Below are 12,266 nucleotides of genomic sequence, written 5' to 3' on the forward strand. Positions count from 1 at the left end.
TAGTTGCACTGCACATGCTTGTAAAGGATGGAGTGACAAACAGATCTTGATGTAAATAGTTACAGTCAAATCGTTCTGTAAAGCATGGCCCCAAACTATATGGTACAGTTCATCACATGATCACCATGAAACTAATTATTTAGCCCTACCACATAATGATTATTTTTCTTTTTTTCTTTTTTTAATTAAAGGTGTATGAAATATTAATATTAAAAAAAATCTAAGGACAATATTTTTATTAAAATTTGGCCAGCATTTCATCAGTAAAAAAAAAAGAGTAATCTCACAACTTTAAATGTAATCTCATACCATTAAAAATATTAATAATGGCTAATTAATGATTACATAGCACAAAATCTGTTAGCATCCTAACACTCTTCTTAATATTATCTAATGAGGATATTTTATATATTAAATAGAAATATAATATATACAAGTGATGTAACGAGAAAATTTGAAAAATGAACGGAAATTATAACAATAAGGTGAGTTCTACCCAACTCTCTTTAAAATAATACGTAAATTACCTTCTATGACATGACTCATTTTAATTGGATGTTTAGTTTTAATTTGAGTTAATCTAACTCAACAAGAGTTAACATCTTAACTAAAGTAAGACCATTTTGTAATTAAATATTTTTTCAAGATGTATGATTATATAATTTTTGTAAATACTTATTCATTCACATTCATCTCATTTACTTTCAACTTCAAAATATGCACTCTTTTTTTGTCTAAATTATCTCTCTAACTACCCATAAATCAAATCTTAGGTCTTGACAAAGCTAAAATCCAAACTCTTAATGGCAGTTGAAAATAGTGTTATGCCTATAGTAGATCTGCAACAAAAACAAATGCAAGAGAATTCTGAGAGAATCGCCAAAACTTTTTCCAACTCCTATCCTAACAAGCTTAAGATTGTATATCAATACGCGAAATTGTAACCTCGTCGTTAAGGGCTGAGAGAAGGCAGAAACAGAGATCGAGTGAGACAGAGATCGAGTGAGAGGGAAGGATAGTTGAGGACGGCGGTGCTGCTTGTGACGACAGCAGCGGGGATGTTTTGGAGGTCGGCGACGGCGACAGAATGCACAATGCACATTGGGATATTACAGCTGCAGTTCACTCCATTGAAGTCCACCATCAATGAACTAAACTCCTACATTCTTCTCCACTCGCTCACTCACTGAGTTAGTATTCCGAGTCACACGCACCAACATTCTTTTTCAACTCTCCAATGACGAGAAAGCTAAGGTCTCCAACTTTTATGACCTGATCTAGTGAGTCACTGCGAACTGCCTCCTCTACCCTCTCACCGCCGGGAGGTACGACGCAGCCGGCGGGGACAAGGAAGATAACTCGTCACCGAGCGAGACCGAAGAAAACAGGTATGAAGAAAAAGGAGAAGAGGAAAGCAGCGACAAAGATGAGGAAGTGTTCGAGGATGAGGAGAATCACGAGGAGTTCTTTGAAAAAGAGAAAATAGTAGGAGCAAGGGTTTTGAAGATGAAGCAAATGGAATTGATAATGGAAGAAGTTTTCGAAATAGTGTCGTCAATAAAAGGAGCTTATGTTAGCCTCCAGGAGGCACATTCCCCGTGGGACCCGGAGAGGATAAGGGTTGCTGACGTGGCAGTGGTGGTGGAGCTCAGAAAGCTCACAATGTTGAGGGAGCGGTTCCGCCGGACCTTCGACGGCGGAAAAAATAGAGGAGGAAGAAGAGAGGAAACAGAGGCGGTGGTGGCGTGTCGGTGAGGGAGGTGGTGGCGCCGTACGAGGCGGTCGTGGAGGAGCTGAAGAAGGAGGTGAAAGCGAAGGAGGTGGAAGTTAAGAACCTCAGAGAGAAGCTTGAGAGTGCTGTTGCTATCTCTAGTAATGGCAGTGGTGAAAAGAAGCCTGGGAGATCTCAATCTAAGAGAAAATTAGGAATTCAAGGTAAACTAATAATCATGATTCATGAATATTCATTGATCTTGTGTTTGGATTGCTAGAATATTCGGAGAAAAGTTTTGAATCTTATATTGGCTTGAGTTAATTTAACTATAATTAACATAACAACCAATTAAAGAGCAACATGTCATAAAAGGTAATTTATATGTTATTATAGGAAGGATAGAGTAAAATTTACCTAACAATAATATATGAGTGGAAAATTAATCAAACAATAATGAGTCAACTCCGTTAATTGTTTGAACTAAGTCATGCACATCAACTTATGGTAAACGAACTACCCTCATCATACAAAATGATCTACCTGCCAAGTTAAAGAATGAAGAAGATAAATAAGTCTTACTATGAATAATTATTTTCTAAAAAGTTTTCAGCAAATAGTGTATAAGAGAGAATAAATATAGTAAAGATTTCCTATGAAAAGTGTTCGTCACCTGAGGATCTCGGGTGCTCGACGGGTCGGGTGATTATGAAGGGATGAGAGGGCGATACCCTGACGTAGCTTGGAGCGGGTTCCTGGTCTAGAGTCGGAGGCCGGCGGAAGCGGTGGTAGAACGGGCGAGAGGGGGTGGCCACCTGCAAGGACACTCCGACGATCAAGTCAGTGTCCATACGAAATGACAGCCAAATTAGGTAAGGTGATGTGTACCTTGGGGGAGTGCTGACCTCTCCCCTTATATACTGTGCTGGGCGGGCCCAAAGAACACCTAGCCCACTGGTCAGGATGTTTGTGAGATGTCCCTGTCCACGTGGGAGGAGCAAGTCGTTTCGGACCTCGGGTCGGGGCTTCGGGTGCTGCCCCGAGGAGGCTGACCCGACCGGTCTGGTAGGCGTGGTGTTAGGTCGCGCAGGAGGTAAAGTTGGACGTCGACCGGGTTGGGTGTTGGGAACCGACCCGTTGGATTTCCCTTGTAAGGGATAGTCTGAGCCTGGGTCAGGGATGGTGCCCCGACCCGGCGACTAGTTGGACTGGACTTGTAATGGTCCGTAACAGTGCCCCCAACGCGCTAGCCTTGAGGTTTGGAGCTCGCGGCTAGGCGCGTTTGTCCTACTCGCCGAGACGGGATGTGTTCTTCTTTTCGGGAGTTCGTTGATGGCGTTTCGTGTTTCTCAGACGTGGTTAGCTCATCTCTGACGCCGCCTCCTTGACTTCTGTGTGGGGCATTAAATGCCCCATCGTTTCATAATTTGAAATTTGCGTGAAATGTCAAATATGCCCCTGTCTTTTGGTGCTCCTCCTCGACGGTTACATTCTTCGCCCCTTTTTTATTTTCACAACCTCCAAATTTCTTCACTCTTCTTTTCTCCTGCTTCTATTTCCTGGAATACCTGCTGCTTCTCCTCTCTTTTCTGCTACTTGTTCATTCTTCTTCATCTTGCTTTTGTTGCTGCTTCAACTTTTCGGCCTACTCCTTCATCTTTTTTGGTACGTCGATTTTATAGTTTTTATTTCGCTCTTTCCTTTTGGTATTTGTGTGCTTTCCTTTATGCATTCCTGGGTTTCTGTTTTGCTTTTGCCGCTTCTTCTTTTAGAGCGGGCGCCACTGGATTTTTCATAGATTTTGCTTGAATTCTGGGTTAGTGTAGAGGTATCTAGAGGGTGATTTGGGGAGTTGTAGTTTTGCTTTTACTGATTTAAGGGTTTCCGACCTCCCGTTCTGACTAAGTGGTGCCCCCGCTGTAGGTATGGCCGAGCGCCTCGTTCTTCCGAATCAGGCTCAGTGACCGCTAGCCAACTTCGTCGATCATTATGCTTGGATTTCTTCCGATGTGAAGGACACCCCTTCCAAGGTCACGAAGGAGGGCCTCCAAGACTTGCGCTAGGCTGGGCTCTTGTGTAGGGGTGGTCCTGAGGAAGCGTTTTATCAAGTCTATGTTCCTGCTAATCGGGAGTGTATTTGCCAGAAGAACCTGGCAGCTCCACGAGTCATTGATTGGTTGTGGGTTTATGAATCCATGTTCACGACCTTGAGGGTTCGTTTGCCCTTTTCTCCCTTTGTCATGGGCTTGCTGAACCATTGCGATGTCGCTCCATCGCAACTGCACCCGAACAGCTGGGCTGCCATCCGGTGCTTTGAGATGGTTTGTGAATATCTGGAGCTTCCGACCTCTGTAAATGTTTTCCTCTACCGTTTCCTTCTTACGAACCCTTCTCATCAGGGGAAGGCGAAGAAGGGATATATGTCCTTCAGGGCCTAACAAGGTCGTAGGATTTTTGGCCGTTTTGAGGATTCCTTCCATGGTTTCAAGTCTACTTTTTTCAAGGTCAGGCCAATTGAGGGTTATCAACCCTTTTGGCTTACTGCTGATGGGGGAAGGCGGATCCCGACTTACTGGAGCTTCGGGATGGGATCCAATTATTTGATAAAAATATCTTACAATTGGTTGAGTCCGGAAGATTGTAACATCGCCGACATCTTGTTGGCAATTTTCGGCGAGAAAAATCTTAACCCTCGTATGGTTATAGGGGACCGGGAGGCCGGTCGTCGTATGTTGGTGAGTTCTTTACTTTTTCTATTCTAGTGTTTTGCTCTTCTATCACTCTCACCTTTGCTTTTTTGCTTATAGTTTCCATGGCTGGTGGGAAGAAAACCTTGGCTGACTTGATGAACCTCATCCGAGGGGATGATGAGGGTGGTGACGACTCCTCGGCGACTCCTTCGGCGAGTCAGGACCAGGAGGATGCCGGGGAGGTTAGTGGTCGGGTTGACGGAGCTGACCAAGGTCAGCCGGAGAAGGTTGAGGACCCCCTTGAGAACACCTCGGGGAACCCAAGTGTGGAGGCGGAGGCTCCTTTTGATGAGGAGGACCTGGGGCTTGATGATGATGACTTGAAAGTCGTTGGCAACCCAAAGAAGAGGAAGCGGGACTCTGGGAAGGCTCTCTCTGTTATGGAGAAGAACTTTGATGCTGGGGGTTTCATCGAGTCCCAGTTGCTTCCTAGTACTGAAGAGTTTTTCCGGGATGCCGACCTCTCTGGCCAGGCGAGGTGGATCTACCGCAGCCTTCTTCGAGCTGCTGCTATTGCCAAGAAGGTGGAACCTGTCTTGCGAAATTATCATATTTTGGAGGGGAAGCTTCGGAACTCCCAGAAAGATCTGACAGATTCAAGATCTCAGGAGGAGTCTCTGAAGACAAAGTTGTCTGAGCAGGAGAAGAAAGTTGAGGAGGATGCCAAGGAGATCAACAGGCTGGTGGATTGGGATCTCGCCTTGATGAAAGATTTGAATACTTCTTGTGGTGAGACTGCTACTGCTGAGAAGAAGGCCAAGGAATTAGAGGAAAAGTTGAAGTTGGCGGAGAGTTCGGCAGCGATTGCTCGTCAGGAGATGACTGCTTTGAAGAAGAAAAACAAGAAGCTTGCACAGGGGGCCCGGGAGGCTGTGAAGCTGACCGAGGAGGGGATTAAGCTTCAGGTGGCCGTACTGGCTCCCGATCTCGATCTTTCCCGGGTTGGAGCTCTCAAGACTGTTGAGGACGGGAAGATTGTTGATATCCTCAAGTCTTGAGATTTTATGCTTCTTGCCTTATCTTTTGTAATTTGTTTTTATCTCTGGGCCTGTTTAAGGCGCCTTTTAGTTGTAACAAACACTTTGGCACTTTATCTATATTAGGTCATTTCCTGTTTATTGTTTGCTTTCTCGGGCCGCCGTGGCCTTGCTTTTATTATTAGTTGTTTTTCGCATACCCGGGCCATCGCGGCCTTTTGGTTTACCGTTTTTATGGTATTTACCATTTTTGTTGCTTGTCGCTGAGCCGTATTTGCTTTGGGCCCCTTTGGTTTCCGGTGTGATCAGTCCTGGGTTTTCGTTAGGTCGACCATTTATTTTTCGTCATTTTGTTGTTTTGACGTGAATCTTGCAAAAAGATAAATTTATTATATACACATTGTAGAATTTTAAAGCAAAGAAGTGATGTACTACATATTTAAGTGAAAGATAGTAGAAAAGGAATGCAAAGGAAATTATAGTGGAGGGAGCGAGGTCATCAGATCGTGTGGTTGTTTCTTCTTATGAGTAGAACCTCTTTAGGTTTGTCATGTTCCATGTTCTCGGTACCTCGCTTCCATCCAACTTTTCCAACTTGTATCTTCCATTGCCGAGGATCTCTCTTACCTTGTAAGGGCCTTCCCAGTTTGCGGCCAACTTGCCTTCTCCTGGGGTTGGCAGCCCTATGTCATTGCATCGTAAGACCAAGTCACCTTCTCCCAGACTTCTTTTTAGCACTTTGCCATTGTACCTTAGGACTATCCTTTGCTTTATTGCTATCTCTGTTAGATGCGCCATTTGCCTTGTTTCGTCGACCAGATCTTTTTCGATTGCTTCATTTCCTCCTCCGAGGAGTAACCTTGGACTCGGTTCCCCGACTTCGACTGGGATGATTGCGTCGACCCCGTATGTGAGTTGAAAGGGGGTTTCGCCGGGGTGGTCTTGTAAGATCATAGGACTGAAGGTAGCTCGTCTGCCCATGAGCCCTTCTTTCCCTCAAGTCGCTTCTTTAGCCCTTTTAAGATGACTTTGTTAGCTGCCTCTACCTGACCGTTGGTTTGGGGGTGTTCGACTGAGGAGAACCTTTGCTTGGTTCCTAGTTCTGCTAGGAATCCTTTGAACTTCTTATCGGTGAATTGTGTCCCGTTGTCTGATATGACGATTTCTGGGATTCCGAACCTGGTGACCACTTACCTCCACATGAATTTTTGGCAATTTGCTGAAGATATGCTAGCCGGCGGTTCTGCTTCTATCCATTTGGTGTAGTAGTCTATGGCTACTATCAAGTATTTCACTTGCCCAGGCCTAGGTGGGAATGGCCCTAAGAGGTCGACTCCCCATTGGGTGAAAGGTCGGGGGGCCATCATCAGGCTGAGTTCTTCAGGTGGAGCTTTGTGGAAGTTGGCATTTTCCTGGCATTTTTTGCATTTTTGACGAATTCCTGGGCGTTCGACATCATTGTGGGCCAGTAATATCCTACTCAGATGATCTTTCTCGCCAACGATCTTCTCCCGATGTGGTGACCACAACAGCCCTCATGGACTTCGTTTAGGACGTAGTCTGTTAGGTCGGGACGTAGGCATTTGAGTAGGGGTTGGTGGAATCCTCGTTTGTACAGCTGTCCTTGTATGATCACATATTTGGAGGCCTCCCTTCTGGTGGTCTGTGCTTCTTTCTCATTCTCGGGGGTTTCGCCATGCTCCAAGAATCGGAGGATAGGATCTATCCAAGAGGGGGGGTTCGGTATTTGGGCTGCGCACATAATGATTGTAGGTTCAGTTGCTAGCCCTTGGATTAAGGATCTGTTTCCCGTTTCGGGCTTGGTACTTGCTAGTTTGGAGAGGAGATCGGCTCGGGCATTTCTTTCTCTAGGGACATGCTGAATTATGACTTCCTTAAAGCTTTTTCATAGCTCTTTTACCTTTTTCAGGTATTTTTGTAGTAGTACATCCCTGGCTTGGTAGCTGCCATTTATCTGAGAGGTGACGATCTGGGAATCGCTATTAACTTCCACCCTTGATTCTCCAACCTCTTTGGCTAATATTAACCCTATTATCAGGGCCTCATACTCTGCCTGGTTGTTGGAGACTGGGAAGTCAAACTTGATTGATTGTTCGTAAGCTACTCCTGCCGAGTTCTCGAGAATGATCCCGGCCCCTCCGAACGTTTGGTTGGATGCTCCGTCAACGTGGAGTTTCCACCGTGTGTTTGGTGCGTCGGGAGCCTCCCCTGTGACCTCCACCAGAAAATCTGCCATGGCTTGGGCTTTAATTGCCTGCCTAGGTTCGTATTGCAAGTCGTATTAGAATAGCTCTATTGCCCATGCCATCATTCTCCCCGTGAGATCGGATTTCTAGAGGACTTGCCGAATGGCTTGGTCGGTTCTTAGGATGATCACGTGCCCTTGGAAGTACTGTTTTAGTCTTCTGGATGAAGTCAGTAAGGCGTAAGCCAACTTTTCTAACTTAGTGTACTTCAACTCCGCCCCTTGGAGTACTTTACTGATGAAGTATATTGGGCGTTGAGCCTTGTCTTCTTCTCGGACAAGGACTGCTGCCATGGCTTGTGTGGTTATAGCTAGGTACAAGTACAGGGGCTCCCCTTCTCTAGGTTTGCTGAGTACGGAAGGTTCTGACAGTATCTTTTTGAAGTGGCTGGACACTTCTTCGCATGCTGGGGTCCACTCAAAGGAGATTCCTTTCTTTATTAGGTTGAAGAATGGGATGACCTTTTCTGCCGAGGCGCCAAAGAACCGGGATAGAGCCATGAGTTTCTCGGTGAGTCGCTGCACGTCTTTGACATACCCAGGGCTTGTCATTTTAAGGACGGATTCGCATTTGTCTGGGTTGGCCTCTACCCCTCTTTGTGTTATCATGAATCCTAAGAATTTTCCTGCTTCCATGGCGAATACGCATTTTAGTGGATTGAGCCTCATTTTGAATTTTCTTAGTGCTTTGAAGATGACTTGGAGGTCGTCTATTAGCTTATTCGGCTCCGCTGTTTTCACCAGGATGTCGTCAACGTACACTTCTACTGTCTTGCCTATGAGATCGTGGAAGACTTTTCTCATTAGTCTTTGATAGGTGGCTCCTGCGTTCTTCAACCCAAATGGCATTACTTTGTAGCAATAAGTGCCTCCTGGCGTTATGAATGCCGTTTTGTCCTCGTCAGGTCGGTGCATTGGGATCTGGTTATAACAAGAGTACGCATCCATGAAGCTGAGGAAACGATATCCTGCCACCGAGTCTACCAAGGTGTCGATGTTGGGGAGGGGAAAAGAGTCTTTTGGGCATGCTTTGTTAAGGTCAGAATAGTCAACGTACATTCTCCACTTCCCACTGGCTTTTTTGACTAGGACGACATTGGACAGCCATGTCGAGTAGTCGAGTTCTTTGATGAATCTTGCTTCTAGCAACCTTGCTGTTTGTTTGGCGACTTCGTCGGCCCTTTCTTGAGACATCTTTCTTCGTCGCTGGGCTACTGGTTTGGCGTCTGATTTTACGGCTAGCCGATGGGACATGACCTCGGGATCCAATCCCGGCATGTCTGATGGTGTCCATGCGAACAGGTCACCGTTCGCCATCACGACCTCCATGAGGGGGCCCTTGAGTCCATGGGGCAGGTTCTTGTTTATGAAGGTAAACTGGTCTGCCGACTTTCCTATCTGAAACTTTTCCATGTCCCCTTCTGGTTCTGGTCTCGGCTTGTCCTCCATCCTGACGTCCAGGTCTGCCAAGAACATGCCAGCTACCTTCTTGGATTCTTTCCTTAGGGAGAGACTGGCGTTGTCACAGGCAACCGCCATTTCTAGGTCTCTCCTTATGGAGCCAACTGTTCCCTTGTCCGTTATGAACTTCATTGTCAAGAACTTAGTGCATATCATAGCTGAGAATTCGTTGATGATTTTTCTCCCCAGGATGATATTGTAGGCTGTGGAGTCTCTGAGGACTACAAAGTCTGCCATAACTGATTTTCTGGCGTCACTGGTTCCTAGGCAGATTGAAAGAGAGATCGTCCCGTCAGGTTTTATGTAGTCATCGCCTAGTCCCATGACTCCATGCTGGTGATTCTTGAGGTCAGACTCCTTGAGCCCCATGGCGTCGAACACATTTCTGAATAGGATGTTAGAATCAGCTCCCGTGTCGACGAGGATTCGTCTGACTAATCCTGTCCCGACCATCGCAGTAACCACCATGGGAGGTTCTCGGGGAGGTCGTGAAACCATTTATCTTCCGGGCCAAAGGATATCGTGGGAGGTCTTTTGCTGGCGACAGGACCTTCTGTCGAGATGGAGAGTACCCAGGTATCCTTTTTGCTACCGACTTGGATTTAGGGGGGCTGTTGCACCCGACCACGATGTTGACCACAAAGGTTGGGGGGTCGTTGGCATCCCCCATGGGTTCTTGCCTTGGCCTGACAGTTCGGCTACGATCTTCCTTGGAGCGCTCTCGTTCTCGTCTCCTCCGCTCTCTGATGAGTCGGGAGAATTTGCTCAGCTTTCCTTCTCTGATAGCCTGCTCTAAGGCATCTTTGAGATCAAAGCAGTCTTGGGTTTTGTGACCAAATCCCTTGTGATAATCGCAGTAAAGGCTTTTGTTGCCTCCCTTTCTTTCTTTCAATGGTCTAGGTTTGGATAGGATTCTCTTGTCTGCAATTTGTTGGTAAACCTCTACTATGGGCGCCGTAAGTGGCGTGTAGTTTGTGAACCTTCCTACCCGTAGGGGTTGCTTGGCTAGGGTGCCGTCCATGGGAGCTTCCTTGTATCTGTCAAACTGGGGGGCCTGCCGAGCTGAGGGGTTTGGGAGCTGCCGTTTGTTGGCTGCTACAACCTGACTCACTTCCTCATCATTGATGTATTCCTTGGCCACGCTTTGAATTTCCTACATCGACCAAACAGGCTTAGTGGTGAGGTGCTTTCTAAAGTCCTCGTTTAGCAGGCCGTTCGTTAGGCAGAGAGTAGCGACTGAATTCATAAGGCCGTCGATTTCTAGGCATTAATCGTTGAATCTGTCCAGGAACTTTCTGGTCGGCTCCCCGGATTTTTGGGTGACCCCTAGTAAGTTGATTGGGTGTTTTGCCTTAGCTATGCGCGTCGTGAACCGAGCCAGGAAGCTTTGGTAGATGTTCGCAAAAGTCGTGATGGATCCCTATGGGAGGGCGTTGAACCATCAGATCGCTGGGCCAGCTAGCGTCACAGGGAATGCTCGGCATCTGACCGCGTCGCCTACCCCCTCCAAGTTCATTCTTGCTTCAAAGGCTGTGAGGTGCTCCTGGGGATCTTTAGTCTCATCGTACCTCATGTCCGTCGGCTTGTCGAAGTTCTTCGGGAGCCGGACCTTGAGGATCGAGGGGTGGAATGGAGTGGCTCCCATGATAATGGGATCCTGTTGTTTCTTGGCTTTCCCTCTCTGGGACTCCCAGTGGCTCTTGGACCTGCTTTGGGTAGGTCGGGAGGTCGCCTGCGTATGCACCTCGTTGTGCTTTGTTAGGCTCCTTTCTCGGCTCTCGTGTCTTCGGGAGGGGGAGTGAGTGCGGGTGCGGGATCGGCTGGCATCGCCGCGGGAGTGGCTGACGTCTCCGTGGGATCGGCCCCTCGCTGCCAGCTCTCGCTCAAGGTTTTGTACTTTATGCCTAAGTTCTTGCATGATCTTGGCACTGTCGGCCCATTCCTCCGAAGGGACGTCTTTCCGGGGTCTTGGTGTAGATTGGCTGGTTTGGCTGAATGGAAGATCGTGGCTGTTCGCCGGCACGGGCTGTCGAGTTCGCCCTGCTCAGGCGGGCTCTGCCTCCTTCGCAAAGTTCCTCCGAAGTGGGGAGTCGCTCCATGTCTGCTCCAGGGTCCCCACAGACGACGCCAATGTTTGTCACCTGAGGATCTCGGGTGCTCGATGGGTCGGGTGATTATGAAGGGATGAGAGGGCGAGACCCTGACGTAGCTTGGAGCGGGTTCTTGGTCTAGAGTCGGAGGCCGGCGGAAGCGGTGGTAGAACGGGCGAGAGGGGATGGCCACCTGCAAGGACACTCCGACGATCAATTTCAGTGTCCGTACAAATGGCAGCCAAATTAGGTAAGGTGATGTGTACCTTAGGGGGAGTGCTGACCTCTCCCCTTATATACTGTGCTGGGCGGGCCCAAAGAACACCTAGCCCACTGGTCAGGATGTTTGTAAGCTGTCCCTGTCCACGTGGAAAAAGTAGATCGTTTTGGACCTCGGATCGGGGCTTCGGGTGCTGCCTTGAGGAGGCTGACCCGACCGGTCTGGTAGGCGTGATATTGGGTCGCACAGGGGGTAAAGTTGGACGTCAATCGGGTCAGGTGTTGGGAACCGACCCGTTGGATTTCCCTTGTGCGGGATAGTCTGAGCCCGGGTTAGGGGTGGTGTCCCGACCCGGCGACTAATTAGACTGGACTTGTAATGGTCCGTAACAAAAAGTAATTTTAATTTATTTTCTAACATTTATGATTCTAACACATTATACAATGTATTTGAGACAAAAACGTTAATTTGATGACCCATTTATTGTATATTAATTTTATAATATTCAGTTACTTTATTATATTGAGATACAATTTCTCTTCTATATATAATAATGGCATAATTAAAATTTATTGGATAATCAATTTATTCTTTTTTTATAAATTATATATAAATTTTAGTTTAATTTTATTTAAAAATTTTATTTTATTCTCGTTTTATTACAAAATTAATTTTTGAACCTTCTTTCAAATTTAACCTTAACTCCGTCGCTGCTTGCATGTATGGTCAAATCCCTAAAGAATTTATAAGAAACTTAAGGTTCGTTCATTAAATTCAATTCTGAAGGGGAA

This window comes from Arachis ipaensis, chromosome B06 (assembly GCF_000816755.2).
Source record: "Arachis ipaensis cultivar K30076 chromosome B06, Araip1.1, whole genome shotgun sequence".
NCBI lineage: Eukaryota > Viridiplantae > Streptophyta > Magnoliopsida > Fabales > Fabaceae > Arachis > Arachis ipaensis.